This window comes from Copadichromis virginalis, linkage group LG15 (genome assembly GCF_057382275.1).
Source record: "Copadichromis virginalis isolate Kocher_CV1m ecotype Utaka linkage group LG15, C_Virginalis_male_GT1.1, whole genome shotgun sequence".
NCBI lineage: Eukaryota > Metazoa > Chordata > Actinopteri > Cichliformes > Cichlidae > Copadichromis > Copadichromis virginalis.
In genome coordinates this window covers 16,628,427-16,649,949 of record NC_140632.1, presented here as the reverse complement: position 1 = coordinate 16,649,949, position 21,523 = coordinate 16,628,427, and the positions used below count along the sequence as shown (strand labels likewise).

Genomic DNA, 21,523 nt, shown 5'->3' with positions numbered 1-21,523 from the left:
GTGAACACACAGAGTTATCATTTAAAGTTCAGGAAAATCAAAGTGAACCTCTGTGCTAACAGCTTCACCAAAACCAAAACCTCCTAGGAGTGGGTGTTTCAATTGAGAGGTTCAGAAGTGTGAATTGTAGAGGGAGCCCCTCACTATAAGTAAGTTATACAAAGTGTGATTACTAACAAGGTCTGGTTTCCTCAAGAATGAGTGATTGCTGTGAACCATGCCCCGATCAAAACAACCTTTACAGGACCTTTTAGTAGAAGCATTTTACTCGAAAAGCATACAAAACCCTTGGATGTTTATCATTCCACAAGATCAATTATATTCAAATGGAGGAAACGTTGGACTGTTGCTGCTCTTTCTGGGAGTAGGCGTCTTACAATGATCACACCAAAAGCACAATGTGCAATATTGAAAGAGGTGAAAAAGAACCTATGAGTAACAGCAAAACACCTGCAGACATCTATACAACTTGCTATAATCTTTGCTCACATCCTCACTATAAGAAAAACACTGAATAAGAATGGTGTTAATGAAACACCACCATAAAGGAAACCACCACACTCCAAAAAATACCTTGTGGCATGTTTAAAGTAAAAAAAAATAAACAAAGAGAAAATCTCCTCGGTGGAGTAATGAGTTAAACACACATACATAAATCTGCATTTTGGAGGGAGAAAACGCACTAATTCAAAGTACGGTGGAGGCAGCATCACTGTCTGGGCCTGGACATAAAGTTATCAAAAAGAATTTCAAAAGGTGAAAAGTTATCAATAAATTCTGGGGAATGATTAGGAGACATTTCATAAAGCAATAAGGAAAAACGTCCATAGTACATAAATAAACAACTAAATGGTTAAGAGAAGAATGGCGTCGAATGGACAACTTGAGTCCTGTGGTCTGATTGATATCCCAGCCAAGCAAGATGCCGACTTGAAGAGGGGTTATCAATACAAAAGGTTTTGTATGAAGAATAGTCCAGAAATTTTCCTCTTTATTGCACAAATCTCATCAGTGGTTACAGGAAGTATATAATGAAGGTGGTTGGTGCCGAAGAATGTACATCTATTTTCTGCTTAGTCAGTTTAGGCTGAAGAAGTTGCACTTGAGTGTGTCTAGTGATAAGAGGAAATCAGTACCATGCAGTGACTGTCTGTTTAGATGGCAATGAGTCACAGTAACTGAAGCTAATTGCCATAAATAGTAATATGTCCCTAAAGAGGGAGGGGAGTTTTACTTTTTGCAGCAGCCTAAATGCTTTTAAGGACAAACTCATAAACTGTCCAAAGGTTCAATATCAATATTAACCTTGTTAACTAATAATGGCTCCAGATTTATAATTTGTCAGACAAATACACATTTTTGTAGTTTTTCCTCAGATGAACCTCTGTGCTAAGAGCTCTTAAACAGTCAAGGCAAATTAAAAAAAAAAAACAAACAAACAAAAAAACCCTTGAGCTACAATTTGAAAGTCTGCACTTCACTCACATTTTCATTGTAACCAAACAGAATTGATGTATTAGCCCTACATGGCCAAGCATCCATGTCTACTATAGTAGCTACATCTATAGTCACTCCTATACAGTGGTTTGCTAAGTTTGCAGAATCTATTTAAACACTTCTCGCCTGAATGGATATCAACTCTTTTTGAAAAAGCACTTCCTTCACTTCCTGTTTGCCCAGGTTTTCCAGGTTTTGTTCCGCTGCAGGCAAATGCCCCATAGTGTTGACACATGTCAGTGGTTGTTTTACAACCTTGAACATCTTTGCATGAAGTTGAACTGATTTGATGGCATACATCTTTCTGGATGGTTGTAGCAGCACCGCCTGTGCTTGCAGTGTTTGTATGTATGATTGGAGGATGGAGGCAGCCATGGATGGATGGAAAGAAGAGAGAGTGAAAGCATAGTTGACTTGATGGACTGACTTACTCACTTACTTTAAGCATCCATTTCTTTCCCACTTTCAGTCTCAGCATCTCATCTCCTCCCACATACTCTCACATTGAGTGAGGAATCAGTCCTTCTCACTTCTATTATCTCTCCATATCTATCTCTGTCGCTCTCTCTGCCACTTCATTCTGGCCATTCTGTACCAATCGAATACGCCTGCTGTGGGCACGAATGAGTCCCACAGCAATCATACCACGTCCTCATTAGGTCTATTCTAGTGGCCCGCCTTATCCTGCTTCATCCCTTTTCTCCTATAATTGGGCAAAAACCTCTGCCTACCTGTCAGCAGCAGCCCCAGTACAAATGCTGCAATTTATTCTTTACTGCCACAGGGCATCTTAGAAGTGTGTAGGTTTTGACAATGGTTTCAGAGTAACCATGGGACATTGCTGTCCAGTGTCAATTATAGCAAATAGCTGAATCCTGGGGAATCAGTTGTTACACAGTCCACCACCACCTTTGCTACCTTACGTTAATGACTGTGCCACTGACAGAAAGAGGCAGCTTTTAAAAGTGAACACTCTCTGGTCACGTTATTAGTTACACTGGTTCTGCTGCTTGTTAAAGGAACTATCTAATCACATGGCAGAAACTTTAGGTGTATAGACACGGCCAAGAGGATCTGCTGAGGTTTAAGCCAAATGTCAAAATAGGAAAGAATGGTTTCTGCTGATACCAAGTACAGATCAATACCATTGCTAAATTAATCATTTTTATTCCTCACTGAGGTATTTTGAGTAAGGATTGCACCAACAGCTGATTGGTGCATCCCTAATTTGTACTGATCAGCTGCCTTTGAACTAGCATCATTCAGCGATAGCTCACAATGTATATGCAGATGAAGAGATGTAGAAAAGGTTAAAAGGTGAAGTTCAGTAACTTGCATAAAAAGTAACATGGCAGCCACTGACAGAGCGGTTGTGGCTAATTACAAGGACACGACCGGTATGTTGGCCAAGCTTTGTGGTGAATTACAGTTTAACTGAGTGTGCGTTTAGCCATTTTTCTTATGGTAAAAGCATGTTTTGTGTTGGTGAAATAAAATTTAAAAAGGGCCTCCAGTAACTTGCGTATAATGATATGTCTGTGATAACATGGACTTATATTTTGGTCATTTAATGGCTGTTTGCAAAGAGTGCTTTAATGTTTTAAGAGTTTTCATGTAAAGACTCAACTGAAAATGCATCAGAATAATGGCTGTTATGTCTCATTAAAAGAAGGGAAAGGAGCTATGTTTGTGCTAATGTACGTGTCTTTGCAAACTGCTCATAAGTGAAGAAAAGTACAATGAAAGAATAGAAGTAGCCCATAAGACTTGATGTAAACAACATAAAAGCACAGATCTATCGAATCTCAGCAATTTGGACTGCGGGTGGTGGTGTAATGATGCAGTGGATATTTTTTGGCACAGTTTGAACCATTTAAACACCATAGCCCCTCTGAGTTTTGTTGGAGAGTGTACGTGTGCGTAACATCTTCTAATGGCTGCTACAGCATGACACCATGCCTGGTCACAAATCTCAAGTAAGCTCAGGCTGGTTTCTGGAACATGACAGTGAGTTCACTTACATTAAGTGACTTCCACGTTCACCAGATCTCCATCTTTTTTTCAATGCAGTAGGAGAATTGCATCATTAAGGTGATACCTGTGTCTACAGCACATCCCAAAGGTGCTCTATTGCAGCGGTCTCCAACCCCCAGGCCACAGACTGGTACTGGTCCATGAAGTATCAGGCCGCGAGAGTTGAACCTCGGTTGTGAAATTTATAGCTTTCAAGGTTTTTATCATTTACTCAGTTTCCCTGGGCTTTTCCCATGTTGTAGTAATGTATCTTATTTTGAAAGAAATATTTATGTGTTACCATAGCGACCAGAGCGCATTAAGGGGCAGAGAGGAGGATGTCACTCTTAGTGTTGTTGGCGCATTTCAGGAATTCACATTTATTATTATATTTACAAAATGCCACAGTTTCTTTCTTAGTTGTATCACTTTATGTTGTTTATCTGCGACACCTTAAAGGGCGGCCTGTGAAAATATTGTCTGACATTAAACCGGTCCGTGGCACAAAAAAGGTTGGGGACCACTGCTCTATTGGATTGAGAGCTGGTGACTGTGACCACTTGAGTACAGTGAATTCATTGTTGTGTTCAAGTAACCAATTAGAAATGATCTGAGCTTTGTAAGCTTCCTGTGTCTGACTGGGAAGCAGTGGGATGGTGGTTAACACTGTTGCCTCACAGCAAGAAGGTCCTGGGTTATCTCGGTTTAATCCGGCTTCCTCCCACAATCAAAGGACATCCAGTTAACGGGTGTAGGTTAACTGGTGATTCAGAATTTCCCATAGTTGTGAAATAGTTATCTGTTATGAGCTTTGTGACATGCTGTGTTATCCCGCTGGAAGCATCCCTTGATGACCTATGGACGTGGTCACCATCAATACTAGACTCTGGTGTTTAAACAGTGCTAGGTTTGCATTAAGGGAACCTAAATGTGCCAAGGAGATATTCCTCATATAATTACAGCACTGCCACCAGTGTCAGCCATTGTACAAGGAAGGGGTGAGCCATGCTTTTTTTTTTTTTTTGTGTATATACACTGGAGTCTGAGCCCTAAAATCTAAATGCTGCAGCAGAAATTGAGATAGAGAGACATTTTTCCTATTTTTGTTTTAATTTTTTATTCTTTGGTCCAATTTTAGTGAGCCTAAGTGAATTATAACATCAGTTTGATGTTTTTGTCTGGCAGCTGGGCAGCCAGCGTCAATCTGCTGCTCTAAACCATCTGCTTCAAGGTTCAGTGTGTTGTGTGTTTGGAGATGCTCTTCTGCGCACTTTTGTTGCAACGACTGGTTATTTGAGCTCCTGCTGCCGTCCTATGAGCTCGAAGGCTCCTGTGTTCTCTGTCATTAATGAGGCATTTTCACCCAGAGAATTGCCATGGATTTCTGCCATGCAACCGGCTCATTACTTGTTTTAATGAGCAGTTGAACACGCGTACCTAACAAGTGGCCGGTGAGCGTATTTAAGTTCATTTATTGACATAGGTGGATTGCTTGTTTGGGCTGACTACACATGATCGGGTGGTACTTTCTAGAAGCAAAAATGTAGTTATGCATACTTATTTAGGTTAAAAAAATTTTTTTTTTATACTGTTAAAGCTTGAATTTTTGTAGCATACCTGGGTTTGGTGGCTTTTGTATATTGTTTCAAATGCCATTAAAATAAGAGCAAAACTAAAAGGGCAGAGTAGATGAAGAATGAAGACACAGTTAAACATATTTTATTTAAAATGGGGGAAATTTGGAATCGAAGAATACTTATGTTATCAAAAGCAGAAGACATGTGGTAGCATAATCAACTTTGTTATTAATACAATAGTTTGTATGTTGTTATATATATATTTTTTTCTTGGAAATTAACACTCTGGACTTTAGTCATGAGAATAAATGTCTCATCCATTCCCCATCTGACCTGCCACTTCCTCTGGGTAAGCAGGAAGAGGCTGAGATGTGTTTCCTGTTGGAATATGAGACTGCTTCCTTGGCAAAAGCACAAGCTGGCATAGCCCTGGGTCTGAAAGCAACAGGAAGGAGTAGGGTTTCCTTACTGTATATTCATTGCACTCTGCATTATCCCCATCTCATTACAAGGCAGAAGCAGCTATCCGTACAATCCTTTTTTCTTTTTCTTTTTAAAACTTTGTAGGACTGATCATTCTTGACTAGTCTAAAAATCTCACAAACGAGAACTACATCTAAAAGGAACTTTTCAAAGTGTGCAGTGACAATTAAGAAGTTGTGCTACCATAGTTATAATCTCGTTTATTTTGTCTTTATAATAAGTGAATACATAAATGTAAAAACTTTAGTTACTCCTTGGTGTAGTGGGTTAGGTATTCACTTAACAAGCAAAAGATCCACGGTTGAATATCTGGAGGAGACACAAATTCCTTTCATTTATCAGGAATGGCATCCGACATAAAAACAGCCAAATCAAAAAGTGCTGTGAATAACAGAACCTTGTGAATAATGGAACAGCTGAAAGTAGCTTTATGAATAGAAAAAAAGAATAATATTTGGGTTTCCCATCACTGGTTACTTGTAAGCATTTAGCAACGGTATGTAGTATTAAATTTGTTATGTAGAGTACAAACACACATTTCTACTTTGCTGAACAAATGAATCAAAAGGCTTTGATTATACAGATCATATTGGGTGCCAAATGTAATTTGTACAAGCTTAGACTATATTAGTCCGACTTTGTCCTCTGCACTTATACTATTACTCAAATTATACTTAAATTTTGATTGTGTATGAAAAACTGCTTGTAAGAAAGAGTATGACTGTGTCCATGGAGAAGCTGATGTTTGTGGTATTATATGGTGTTTTGGAAAAGTGTATGCTTATGTCTATACGTAGGCTTTGTTGAAAATGTATATAATTTCTCTTAAAAAGATAAATCTCAAGAAGGAAAACATGATAACCCTATCTGAAGTCGTTCTAGGCTATTCCTCCACCAGTTTTTGTAACTCGTAGCTTGGATGTTGCATGCTCTCTGATTTTCATGCAGTAAGACTAAAAGCTTCCCGCTATTGTTACAGCAAGCTAATAAATTCTTACTGATGTCAAGTTATTACAACAAAGATATCATGTGTAGCCTCTCTTTCCTGTTAATTGGTTGTCTTCCAGTGCAATTTTCCATTTAAATTTCATTAACCACTGCTGTTGGCTCTCCCATTGTGAGTTTTACACTGCATGTGCTTTGACTGTCTTAATTTTCAAAATGCTGTTTTTCACCAACACTAGGTTGTTTGTCAAATTTCCCCCATTTTAATTAGAATAAAAACAACAGAATTAGAATAAAAACAACAGAATTAGAATAAAAACAACAGAATTAGAATGAAAACAACAGAATTAGAATGAAAACAACAGAATTTGAATAAAAACAACGGAATTTGAATGAAAACAACGGAATTTGAATGAAAACAACGGAATTTGAATGAAAACAACGGAATTTGAATGAAAACAACGGAATTTGAATGAAAACAAAAGCATTTGAATGAAAACAACGGAATTTGAATGAAAACAACGGAATTTGAATGAAAACAACGGAATTTGAATGAAAACAACGGAATTTGAATGAAAACAACGGAATTTGAATGAAAACAACGGAATTTGAATGAAAACAAAAGCATTTGAATGAAAACAACGGAATTAGAATGAAAACAACGGAATTAGAATGAAAACAACGGAATTTGAATGAAAACAACGGAATTTGAATGAAAACAACGGAATTTGAATGAAAACAACGGAATTTGAATGAAAACAACGGAATTAGAATGAAAACAACGGAATTTGAATAAAAAGAGTAGAATTAGAATGGAAACAAAAGCATTTGAATGAAAACAACGGAATTACAATAAAAAGAAGGGAATTAGAATGAAATGAATAGAATTTGAATGAAAACAACGGAATTAGAACAGAACAGAATTTGAATCAAAACAATGGAATTTGAATCAAAACAATGGAATTTGAATGAAAACAACGGAATTAGAATGTACAGAACAGAGTTTGAATGAAAACAACAGAATTAGAATGAAAATAACAGAATTTGAATAAAAAGAAGGGAATTAGAATGAAATGAATAGAATTTGAATGAAAACAACGGAATTAGAACAGAACAGAATTTGAATGAAAACAATGGAATTTGAATGAAAACAATGGAATTTGAATGAAAACAATGGAATTTGAATGAAAACAATGGAATTTGAATGAAAACAATGGAAGTTGAATGAAAACAATGGAATTTGAATGAAAACAATGGAAGTTGAATGAAAACAATGGAAGTTTAAAACAAACAACAGAATTAGAATGAAAACAACAGAATTAGAATGAAAACAACGGAATTAGAATGAAAACAACGGAATTAGAATGAAAACAACGGAATTAGAATGAAAACAACGGAATTAGAATGAAAACAACGGAATTAGAATGAAAACAACGGAATTAGAATGAAAACAACGGAATTAGAATGAAAACAACGGAATTAACATGAACAGAACGGAATTTGAATCAAAACAATGGAATTTGAATGAAAACAACAGAATTGCAATAAAAAGAAGGGAATTAGAATGAAATGAATAGAATTTGAATGAAAACAACGGAATTAGAACAGAACAGAATTTGAATGAAAACAATGGAATTTGTTTTAAACTTCCATTGTTTTCATTCAAATTCCATTGTTTTCATTCAAACAACAGAATTAGAATGAAAACAACGGAATTAGAATGAAAACAACGGAATTAGAATGAAAACGACGGAATTTGAATGAACAGAACAGAATTTGAATCAAAACAATGGAATTTGAATGAAAACAACAGAATTAGAATGTACAGAACAGAATTTGAATCAAAACAATGGAATTTGAATGAAAACAACAGAAAACAACAGCATTTGAATGTACAGAACTGCTATCTGCGTTTCTCTCTATCCTCCTCTTTCGGCTTACATGTTTACTACATATAACAAGTACTGGAGAGCGAGCTGCTTTCGTTCTCAGTCCTACTCACTCCTCTCTTACTGCAGTGCTGTTCTAGCTCACTGTCGCCCACGCAGAGCTGCGCCATTTTGGAAATCTGCAGCTCGTTTCTGATGGCTGCAATCCATGGCTCTCTCTCTGTTTTTTAAATAAGTCACCTGTGCTGTGAGGCAGTGGAAAACAAGACGTCCTAATTTACTCAGTAGGCTTGTTTCATATCCAAATGCATGACTTGTCACCAGTTAAACGATCCTCTTGCTTTGCAGAATTGAACCAGAGCAAGCGAGACCATGTTGAGTTGTACTTGCTGCTGAGAAACGTGTAATTATCTACATTTCCGTTTCTGTCCTTTTCTGTCTCCCTCAGTTTCACAGCTATTGTGTACCACAGTTCTCTGATACGTTGGATTGTCTTGTTAAGCAGCAGCTGGGATTTTCTTTGGAACTACGCATGAAAGCGCTTTATATTTTTATAGTTGTTGATTTTGTGGGATTGTTGCTCAATCAAGCCACATAATTTGAATATGACAGTTCTGCCAGTTACCAGTGTTTTTATTTACTTTTTTAGATTAGATGACAGAGACCTAGTTTGTTTTCCTCTCTAACCTACCCTGTTTCTTACAAGTTGCTTCTCTGCTTTTGTCTTCCAGAACTTTTCTCTTCACTCTTTTTATTCTTTTAATTTCTCATCTTTTCTCTTCATATCTCTCCTACATCCTCTTTCACAGCACCCTCTCTTCAGTGCCTTTCTTTATCTCTGTACGGCCCCTCTTATCAGCCCCCAGCCACCATGTTAATTACACCACAGTTCTTTTTCTCTATTATTCACCACTCTGCTATTTCTGTCACCCTCACTGCTGTGCCTGCATTTGCTACATCGCCAGCATTTTGCTAGGGTCTGCAGTGGCTGTTGAAATGAGGAGGGGGCGTGTACTGGTGCCCAATTCAACAACAAATGGTTGTTTAGCGTCATCTGATTGGCACAGATTAGTGGGCTGTTGGCGGTGGTGTGGAGGTGGCAGTTGCAGAAGACCAGGTAGCTTCATTGCTGCTGTCTGTGCACTGCAGACTGATCTATTTGCCTGGTTTCTTTAAACGTGTCTTTAAATGGACTTTTGCTGTCAACAACATCAAAACGAGCTGGATTGCTCACATAAAGCCAAATTAAACTCTATTAATGGGTGCATATTTATCTATGCCACCCTCACTACTGAAGTTAGAATGGCTGAGACAAGTTGCAGTGCAGAAAACGACATCTTAAACGCTAAGCAGCCGAACAGTTTGTATTATGATGATGACGACATTTTGTGCATTAATGCCAGAGTTACTGAATGTGGTAAATGTTTATCAGTGCAAGCTACTTCACTCCTTGATTTATGTAGATTAACTAACTTTATTTAATTTCAAGTTCATGTTCAAATATGTAGTTTTGCTAGTATTCAAAGCACTCTCAGATCTTGCAGCTATTGCGTGTACAGTTGCCATCAATCGTAATGCCTTCGGTAGATTTAGTTGCTTATTTTAGGCACTGTAGGGCTATGGTAAATGGATTGGAACCTCTCAGATAGGACCTGAAGTCTGTCTGCGTGTGCCTTCTTCAGTGTTTTACTTATTTATTATCTTTATGTAGACACACTAGACTGAACAAGGTGTGACAGTATGCATTTTGCAGGAAAAAGTGACAGAAATAACTGATTTTCAGGCAATGCAATGAAGAGATTTTTTTTTCTTTAAGTAATTACTTTTGAAGTAATAGTAGATACTGTGGCTCGACATATCACACATCAAATGAAAACAACTCAACTATTTTGATTTAGCAACACAAATGTTTGTAAAATCAGTATATAAAACATGACCATCTGTGAAAACCGATCAAGCACACAGACAGTATAAAAGATGGTTGTAGCTACTTTGAGGTGGCTGCAGGATTTTTGTCATCACCATCTTACTATTTTGAAACCACATGTAATGAGAAGGCGGCAGGTCTGGCTTTAAAACCACACTCTATTATAAAATCGAATTTGTTTTGTATTCAGTGTGACGCTAAATGTGTGAGTGAGCCCACAAACTCAGCAGGATTAAGCCACAAAGCTTTATAGGCTATGGGATCGCAGGTCTTTTTGCATCCACAGGTATCACCCCCTAGCAGGTTTTTGTCTATGATTAAGCTTTCCAACACTAATTACATTATACTTATACAGGTGGAATTTAATAAATGTATGCATGAATGCATGTATGCATGCATGCATTTTTTTACATCTGTCTCATGGATTGTTGGGAAGTTGGAAATAAAATTTGAGTAGTTTATTACAGCTCGACCGATATTATTAGGGCTGATATTATCAGCTGACGTATGTAAATAATTTTCAAATATCAGCTGATAAATAAAAATTAAAAATGTAAGGAACTTCTCTCTTGCTTTTGGAACATCATGAACACAACAATCAGCTGGATGCAAACAAAGTTAGGCAGAGCATAAATGTGTAATCTACAGCTTGTTGTTACATTAATATTTATTCAATGATAATAATGTTATTACTATAACAATACCTAATACCTGTATTGCATGTTGCGACAGATCTTACCAATAAAATGTACTTTCAGTGCAAATGTCGAGCTATCTTTGCTGGGTTTGCTGTAATATTATTTAAACTCACACTGAAGGATGCTGTTTTAAGTAAGTCTAACTTGAGTCTAACTTCAGTCATGTATGAATGACCACATATGAAAAGTAAAAAATGCTCATAAGTCAAAGACAAGAGAGGAGTTAAAGTACGAGTCAAGTTGATACACCTAAAAGAAAAGTCACTGTAGCTTGCTACTAACTAACCACCCTTTATCCTCAGAAAAATCATCTCTGCTTGCATGAATAATAGACCAGCATTTCATGAGGGCAATTGGCTTAATGGACCTGATTCATCATAACTTGCATGACCCAGATGCTGTCCTGTGTGATTTAAAGTGCACACGGCGGCAGGGTATTTCTTGGCTTAGAATGGACCTCTGGAGGCTGACTTTGCTCGTAAGCACAAGTGGTCCACATTCGCTAAAGGCATTGACTCTGTTGCCTTATTTGAGAAATATCTTTGAATATTCCTACTATTTCAGATCATTTCATAAACTAAAAATGGATACTATGCTTCAATAAATTTAGCTATAATCAGCAGTTATGGTCATGAGTGCGCATGCGCCATTAGCGTGCTGCCTGCTGTAACCCCTAATTTCCCTCGGGATGAATAAAGTATTCTGATTCTGATATAGAGTTGGTGACTTACCTGACTTGTCTTTGTGCTAAAACCCCCATTTGGTACCTCACCAAAATTCCTGACTGTCCAAGAGCATAGTTGGTTTCTGATGTTTAGTTGTGGGACAAATACAAACATGTATACACATGCTTTCATGCAGGGGATGTAGGAAAGCTCTGAGTGTTGCTTTCAAGGCATGTTAATGACCTCAGGACAGTGTTTAGAGAATCTGGTCAGGATGCGGTCTTAACTTATTCTTTCTCACATGCAGTATTCTGCTTCTGAGGAATTCTCAAGTGAAATATTGTTTTTGGCATAGATGATGGTGAAGCCTGGGTAAATGGCACAATTGGGCATTACAAGGTTATTTGCACTAGGAAGCTAGTAGGATGTAGACAGTTTACTATCTGATCAAAGCATAAGTGGCACTTAAGTCAGTTTCTCCTAAGTAACCTAAGTAGTTAAGGTGTTGCTCTCTCCTAATTAATCTGTTAAAAGCTTAATTATACAGTGTGCTACATGTGGTACTTGAAAACCACATTGTATTAACCAATACTGTAAATCTACTGTGAATCTTTTTGATGTATGGCATTCAGAGCCAGTAAATAACACACTCAAGTACCAGCATAATAGATAAAAACAATCTGAATCTCTGATCTGTGATGATGTGCAACATTCTCTGAGTTTCCACCAGATACGTTGTTATTCTTCCAGTGACTTTTGTACAATAAGATAGAATTTTCACCCAGGCAACCCAGTATGTCAGACCTTTCTGTTAATGTATCCACCCGCCATAATGTAACTGTGAAAATACATTAGTGATTCGCTTGGTTCTTTCTCTGCTGATGACAGAAAGGCAGAGGTTGGTGAGTAAGTTGAGCTACGCCACAAGGAGAGCCCTTAATGATGATTAATGCTGTTCACACGCAGCCGGCTATAATGAGTAAACACAAGTACATGGAAATCGGGTAAACAACTGAAGGTGAGAGTAGTTTTAAAAACGGTAAAGTCATGAAATCCAGAGAATTGGGGGGGGGGAGCTGTAAAATTCTGTGATAACTTTGTCTTCTCTTTCTTTTACCAACAGCTGATAGAAGCTCTAAAAGGTATAAAGGACCTTGTGGCTATGCTTTGTATTCTTGGATCCATGCAAACTACAGAAACCTAAATAATAGTAGTAGTATCCAGGTGGAGAATGAACCATGGCCTTACTAACATTGTTTCTCACACATGCACCAGAAAAACAGGAGATTCCTTCTGTATTTACTGTTCGCATGTTTTTTTCCTTGCACATTTTGCTTTGCTTGGACATTTCTGTGTTGTAAAAACAAACTCACCATCTAATTCAGGCCAGAGCAAACAAGCTATAGGTGTGAAAATTCCCAAGTCTCATTGTAAATTTGGGGAGAGGCAGCAGTTTCACAGGGAGCAACTTGCATGCACTAACATGCACGCATGGCCAAAACTTTAGAACAGTAAAGTGAAGATTACAACACACAGTGCAGGAGGTGTGGCTTTGCTAAGGACACCATTACTCCAATGGCCTCATAAGAACTGAGTGCAAAATTGAATGAAATTGAGTAAATCTGTTCAATGAAATGGTGGCGCAGTCGCCAGAGGCAGGTATACTGGTGCCTTAACACCTGTGCTATCTACCAAAGTCATTTTTATCTGTGTTAAAAAATAAAGCTCATAGATACCTAGTACCTGAGCAGAATGCATATATTCCAGCATTAAAGTGACTGCCCATTGCTGTAACTATTGCTAACATACACACACAGACCCTCTCTCATCACTCAAATCTCAATGCTGCTCTCTGCCTTCCACTGTTATTCTGTGGTAGCTGGGGAAGTGGAAGCGCTGTAGAATAAACTATAAGAATACCTTCAGAGCTCTCAAAAGTCCCCTCTTACATTTTAGTGAGCAAGAGAGGAGACCCCAAGCTCACCACCAAGCTCTGCAGAGGGAGGAAAGAAAAAAATCTGCAAACCACGTTCATCTTTCCACACAATTACAATTTCAGTTTGAAAGGCTCTGAGCAGAAACTCCAACACTTTGGACTGCCTGCTGCCTGGCAGCTTTCAAAGAGAATGTTTGATTTTATTATTTATTTTTTTCTCCTTATCTTCTCTGTGTCTTGGCCTAGCATTTCCTCATCTATGCTCAGACAAGCTGAGATGAAAAGCTGTTTACCTTTCAAACAGCTCTATAGTATTCAAAAGTGCTGTAGGTCATGACTGTTACTGTGTGACAAGCACACATTTCGTTGTTTAGGGGACATCATTTATGCAGAACTCTTATTGTTGACATGTTTGTGATTTCTGAGAACACTTAAAACCATCAGTGCTACTTTTTAAAAATGTCTCTTTATATACTTTTGAACTGCTGAAGTCTTCAGGAAGTTTCAAAATATTTGAAACTGTCGGGCCACATTGGCAGAAGGTTTAAACCAAATGAAAGTTGGAGTATGTAATGCTGCTGAGCCTGGGAAAGATGACATGGGTGAGAAAACAAGAATGTGATGCAACAGCGCTCATTATCTCTCTGTTTGCTTTGTTTAACTTATGAGACAGACAGAGAGAGAGACATGGAAATGCAAACTAAATGTCTGCATCATAATCTGGACCCCAGTTGGTTGAGGCAACCAACTTGCCTCAGTGGTCACACTGATGGCACCAGTGTTTTGGCACCTGGTGTACAAAAGGACATGCTGTCAAAGATTAAGTCAGTGTTCCTCTCTTTCTGTTATTTGTAATTGGCACTGCTCACATTAGGCTTGCATTGCACCACGAGCCATCCAGGAAGCAATATCTCTTTGAATTTACGCTCAGTAGGTTTTCCCCATTATATACTGCAAGTCCAGAAGCCTGCAGCTTGAAGCTTTGGCTTAGAAACTGTTTCTGCTTTGAGCCTGTGAAAACCATTGAGACATAACGTAGTATGCGTTGTCAGGACGTAGAAAAACATGACGTGACTTGACCTGACTCACCAGTTGGTGTAGTAATGATGTCTGTCTGGGGAAACAGGTGTGCAATTGTCAAATATCTACTAACAGAAAAACATCACAGTTAGAGAGTTATGCTTCTTTTTTCTTCTCCTATTTTTCTTTTATGGTTTTCTTAAATCTTCTGCCTCCACACTTCTGTCTGGTCTCTGATTGGAAGGTACTTAGAGTATCTTTGCTAAACACAGGTTTGGGAAAACTATCCATTTTCTTCTACACAATACAGGTTGATTAAAGAATGGAGACTATCAATTTTCTTTGTACCTTTCTGAAAATACTAATTGAATGGATTGAAGAAACAAATCGTAGCGTTTCTCTGCACCTGATCTGCTCACATGCACACACATACCATACCATTCACACTCAATGCACTTATTCCTAAACTTTATGTGCCGCCTCTTTAACAGTCTCTTTTCATGGTGCAGAACTAGCCTCCATCAGTCAGTGAGAACTCATCTGCTCTGTAATATTCAGGTGCATGACTCACTGTGCACTGAAGCATATTAATAGTCTCACAGTGACAGTCACCGGCACACCTGGACTGCTTAATGGCAACTTTAGACTGGCAGAAACATTAAAAAATAATAATAATAATAATATTTAATACTCCATAGTTTTATTTATTCTTCATCAGTGTTTTTGCTAATACATTATTTTACTATACTAACTAGCCCAGTTAAATATTAACATCTACACTGATTTGCCACTTTGTTAGGTACATCTTGCTGTTACCAGGTAGGCCCCCCTTTAAGAACTGCCTTATTTCTTCAGGGCATAGATTCAGAAAGGGGCTGGAGACATTTGAGTCCATAATCATATGACGGCATCGTACAGCTGTTCAATGTCACATTCAAGAAAGCAGTTTGAGATGATCTGAGCTTTGTGACGTGATGCGTTATCCTCCTGGAAGCAGCCATCAGAAGATGGGTGCAGTAGTCATAAAGTGACAGAAGCAGTCAGCCATTCTTCTCTGGCATCAACAAAGCATTTTGACTCAGAACTTCATCTCACATTTTCTCTTTTTTAGGCCATTCTCTGGCGAGAGACCTAGGAGATGGCTGTGTGGGGAGTTTCTGAAATACTCAGACCAACAAAGACAGGCACAAACAGCCATGCGACATTCCAAGTTATTTAAATCGCCTTTCTTCCTCATTCTGATGCTTGGTTCGAACTGTTCCTAAATGCACTGGGTTAGTGCCATGTGATTGGCTGATTAGATATTTGTGTAAAACAAGCAGTTTAAGAGTGTAAGAAGCGAAGTTACCTCTGAGTGTAGACACTCGTAGTAACACTTTAACTTACATCCTATAGTTAGAACACATCAGCTGTGGTGATCATTACCATTTTTTTTAACATGCACCGCTGAAAAAATGACAAATGTGTCTAATGGTTTTCATCTGATGTCACACATAGCTGACGTGTTCCAATTACAAAACTCAAGTTGCAGTATTACTTCAATGAGAAGTTTCATGTTGGTTTATTTTTATTGAATGACAGAAAACTACACTCATCAGCCACTTCACCATATAAAAGGAAGTGTGTATATGTGTGGGAGTGAATGCAACAAACCATCTGTTCTAGACGTGACGTTTGTACCCACAATAATTGGTAGAGCATTACATAATTCTTTGCAGGAAATGTTCGGGGGAATTACAAACCATATCATCTCTTACTGGTAATGAGGTCACACTGAAGTCGCTGTTAAGTGATTACTTATTCAGACAATTACACTAACTCCAGGTTGAAATCCTCATGGAAACTTTTATTGGAATGATGTGGAGCGTTTACTTGGAAAGGGCCGTAACTGCCAGTCGCCAAACATTGACTGCTTAATTCAAGATAAATTAATGGGTTACAACAAAGGGGTTTCCACATTCTGAATGTTACTTTAAAGCAGAAATGTTTTTCTTGTAGCAGAACACAGGAATATTTAAAGGGTGCACCCAGTGATAACAAGCAGCCAACGCCCCTGTTCATGGTTTTGTTGCCTCAGAGGTTTTGAGCCAGAGGAAAAGGAAAATCACCAGAATTACAGAATTATAATCATTTCTTGTCTTTTTTAAAAAAAACCCATGTTATTAGCTCATTGTACCTCTGTACATAGTCATCCCCACAGCCATTCTGAGCCAAAACAAACCCTGCTTTTTTTTTTTTTTTTAATGGTAATGATGTCAGTTATACAATGCTAATGCCAGTTATACTATTTCTTTTATAAATGGTAATGATTGTTTAACAGTGCTAACAAATTGCCTCACAGCAAGAAGGTCCTGGGTTCAAATCCATCATCTGACTGGGGCTTTTCTGTGTGGACTTTGTGTGTTTTCCCCGTTTCTGCACGGGTTCTCTCTGGGTACTCCGGCTTCTCTCCTCAGTCCAAAGAAATTAAGTTAGTGGGGTTAGGTTTATTGGTGATTCTAAAATGGCCAGGTTGTACCCCGCCTCTCGCCCTATGATATCTGATTTATTATAATACATAGTAAATCTGCAGTATTGCAGTTAGTTTACATTTTTCCAAGTACGTCTCGACACATTTATATGTCTGTATGTACAACAAAGTACTAGCCATTGTAATGATTCCTACTATGGAAATTTACAGTGACTAAGCTGTAAGACATCTGCAAATGCACAACAGTCAAATTAAAAATCATGTTGTTTTTTTTTTTTCAATTTTATTTTTGGGTTCGTTTTTTTGTGTGCAAAATTCCCACTGTAGAGAATTGAACTTGCTCTCGTGTAAATCTCTAGATTTTTATCTTTTCAATCAAGTGCTTGATATGATATTACACATCCGCTTTCACTGTGTGATAATGTGCTTGGGGTCCCAGCCACTATCATTTGTAAGAAGTAAATAAGTCCCTCTGTTGACAGTTTCCTGCCAGCTGGGCCAACAGATAACATCAGCAGCCATTACATTCACTGGGCCAAGGATGCTGCGCATTTACCTCAGGAATCGACCTCATTTAGACACTGCTAAAGGTTACTGAGTATCTGTCAGTATAATTGGTCCTCAGTGGCTGCATAGATGCGTGCAACGCCACATTCATTCATTTTGAATTGCCAGTCTTCCAGCCAAGCATACAGTTTAATCCTCTTCCTGTTTGCTCAGTTCTGAAACTCTTTCACTGTTTTTTTTTTTTCTCCACGTACTATCCAACTCATTTTTTTTATTTATTTATTTATTTTATTAAAAGTACTACGCAATCCTCTGTGGAATAAGTGAAGGGCACTCTGCAGCTAGTTATTCGGGATACAGTTTTTGAGTGGTAGTATCTTGGAGACGACACTGGTTCATAGCAGACTTTGTGGAACGGGAGGTAAAAACAAATGTGCTGTTTTTGATGGTGATAGCTGATGTGACAGTGCTGATTTGAATGATTGAATATGTTCAAAATACCAGCATGTGTGCTTTGTTTTTACCTCTGCACAGCCAAATGGATAATGGGACTATTTACCCAGGATATGTTCTGCAGAAATGATCAAAAATAAGCAGGAGTGTGGTGGAGAACTATTCATAATCAGATTTTGTGTAACAACAGAACATGTAAAACAGTTGTCAACAAGATTTGTATATAAATGAGAAAATTATAAAAAATATTTTTAGCCTAATATCAACCCAGCGGATTTTGTGCAAATTAAGCAGCTTGTGGATTAGAACATCCACTTGTTCTCTTGTTTGCATTAATTTGGATAAGAAGAAATTGAAATTTGTTCTTATTTGGTAGAAGAAGCCTGTTATGATTAGCTTCAAGGTCAGTAATGTTATCAACTTGTATCCACATACTTTTGTAATGAGCCTCAGGATTGGGTGTTATTGTGCAAGCAGTGTCCTCATTCACAAGGGCCTATCAGTCAGACAGTCTACAACAGAAGCGAGAGATCTCCTATTTTGGAATGACAATTGAAGTACTGCAGGGATTACTGTACTGCAAACAGAGCCGCAATGGCCAGTTTATTCTGTAATAGGACCAAAATGTGTCTGAATATTGGGAAACAGTCTTACAGTTACTCAGCCCCTTCTTCTGCTTTGGTTAATGGGAGAATATCTGTTCATTTGAGTTTAATTAAAGGAGCCTCGAGTGGGGAAAAAGTTGAACCAATTGATGTTGGTCTACAGTGGGTTGAAAGTATGCCAGCGTCGTACTGATTTTTGATATTTCCAATGAAGTAAAAAGTTTGACAAGCTTTTGCTGGCATAGAAGAAAATCGCTCGCAGGAGGTTCATCTATATTCATGTTCTTTCAGTTTCACAGTTCGCTCTCTTTTGAGACATTTGAAACTGTTTATAAAGCACCCAAGATGATTGTATATCTGTTCTACTAATGAGTTTCTGGAAAAAATGAATAAAAGTAAAACGCGGTGATTTGCAAATCATTGTAACCCCTTTGAAAACAGTTGTACTAATGCACCAATGGAGACAAGACAATTGAGAATTGTTTTTTTCTTCTTTTTTTTTTTGTCCCAAAACAATCTGCAGAAAATAGAGAGGCCTCTTTAGGAAATCCAAAATGTTCCCTTAGTGTTTGGCTCCTCATTATGTGTGTAAGGGAAATAGATACTTGTGCTCAAACACACATATGCTTAAGTGAAATGAAAGAGAATTTGGTGTTCAGTGAGCATTGGGAAACTGAGCAGATTCTGTAGTACACCAAAGCACCATAGATCTTTTTCAGATCAGAGTTAGGTTACAGATGATATTAAAAAGATCTTAATTTCTACTTGGAGCTGAACCACGTAGATGGTTTCCGTTTTAAAGACATGGAGAAATTTGTGACATAACCATGAATCATGTTAGCGATCCACAGTGTTTGTTCCACTTACATTAAAGATTACACTCAAAACGCTCAACAACTCTGTTACACCTATTGTTGTGGTTTTCCCAGTTAATCCACAAACCAAGAAAAGGTAATTTCATGAAAACTGCAATACCCACTCTTCTTTCTCTCACACGCACACACACTTACTAAAACATGCACCGTACAAAACTCTGTATCACCATGGTGATTCAGAATGTGGTCTGAAAGGGAGAAGTGGTGCATTATTATGGACCCACCAGTAGACGAGCACATACTGGTCCTTGTTAAACTTGTGAATAGTGCTGTAAAGCAATTACTGCCACATTGTGTTTGACTGACTAAATGAGCTGCCCATCCTTACTGTGGCATCCTGTGAGGGTTTTTTTTTTTCCTGCTGTATTACTTTAATCTCCATCCTTAAGGTACTTAAGTGGCTCTAGTTATCTAATAGATATTTTGTTAACCTAATAATGTCTAGTAGAGTACTTTTGCATGATCCACATTTAAAAAAAAAAACTGTTTACTTGCCTTGCACTGCAACTTGGTCCAGCACCCAAGTTCATTCATTTTGCCAAACAATCTAACTTTACCTAACTTTGTCCTGATTGCCTGCCACTATCAATGAGCCAGAGCTCTGCGGTGGACATGGCCATATTAATCCTGCTGATCTATAACATAATGAGTATACAAGAGAAGGAAAAAAACTGTCTGAAGTAAGAGGAGTTTACTTTAGAGCAGGCTGAAGCTTAAGCTTTTTTTTTTTAAATGTTTTTAATATTTGTCATGTTAATATTGGGCATCCACAATTGCATAAAGAGAAAGGGGGAAAAAATATTTTAAAGATATTTTTAAATATAGCATTTTTTTTAAAGACTTTTGCTGTTGAATACCCTGCTAGTTTTAGAACACATTGAAAAGTCTAAGCTAAGAAGCTCCAATTTTGGAAAAAGGGTTTTGCTGGTTAATGTACTCTAAAGAGCCTGAGGAGACTTCATTCTCAACTTTACAGGCTGTGAGATACTCCCTATGACTAGATAGCAGACTGGGCTTGATGTGTAAAATTACTAGGCTCTCACGTAGCTGTTAATTAAATAACAGGGGATCTAATCTTTGACACTGCAGTAAAAATGGATAGACTCTAAACCCTAGAGTATATTCTGTATGCTGTATATGAGGATCTCAAAATTTCACAAAAATACCATAGTTTCCTATTTCTTTACTACTGCAGTAGAGTATCTGAAAGAAATGTAATACTAAAGAGTATGTAGCACTGAATGTAATTTGCCTTGTAATCTGACTTGTCTTCGGTTTCCTTCTGTCTTTGCTTTCTGTTTTCTCTCTCTACTGTTCTTCTCAGTTGCCGAGTTCCAGATAGAAAGAGTCCCCTGTCACCTGATTCCTAAGCAGACTGCTTGTAAGAGTCTTCAACAATAAAAGTTGGCCATCAACTAATTTCTCTTCATCAAGACTCACTACTGTAGAGGTACAAAATACCCCCCCCCCCCCCTTTTTTTTTTTTTAATGCTTAAAATCATTAGCGCCATTTATCCTTCTAGATTGTCTTCGTGTAAGCTGACCATTGGGCATATCGTCTCCAGACATGACAGGCTTTTCATGACTGTAATGGTGTCCAAAATCCCCCCAAAGAGATGGACTCTCTGGGTTCCTACAATGATTTTTTTTTTTTTTTTTTTTTTTAATTTATGTAGTTCTCTGTTTGGGACCATTTTTTTTTTTTTTTTTTTTTTTTTTTTTGGTTTATGTTTTCAGAAATCCAATGCTGCTGTAAGGCAATTCTCATTTAGTTCCATTGTATGCACCTTGTATAAAATATAAATTCGATTTTTTGGTGAACTTTCTCTTAATGTCCCAAGTATTGCGATGCAACTATTGATAAGTGTTGAATTTAATATGTATATTGCAATTTTTAATTAAACCTTTTGAAGGCTCAGTGTTTGACCTGTAAAATTCAAACTCAGCTATTTTTCCATTGGTT

The 21,523-nt window shown here is 37.7% G+C and overlaps 1 protein-coding gene across 3 annotated transcripts in view; it reads left to right on the top strand.

The window, feature by feature from the left end:
• sipa1l1 (signal-induced proliferation-associated 1 like 1) overlaps nucleotides 1-21,523 on the top strand; it is a 96,125-nt gene that overhangs the window by 40,294 nt on the left and 34,308 nt on the right. For all 3 annotated transcript variants that reach the window (XM_085432209.1, XM_085432208.1, XM_085432207.1), the window contains exon 3: nucleotides 20,885-21,010. The gene's annotated coding sequence lies outside the window, so the exon portion shown is untranslated. The remainder of the gene's footprint in view (nucleotides 1-20,884; nucleotides 21,011-21,523) is intronic.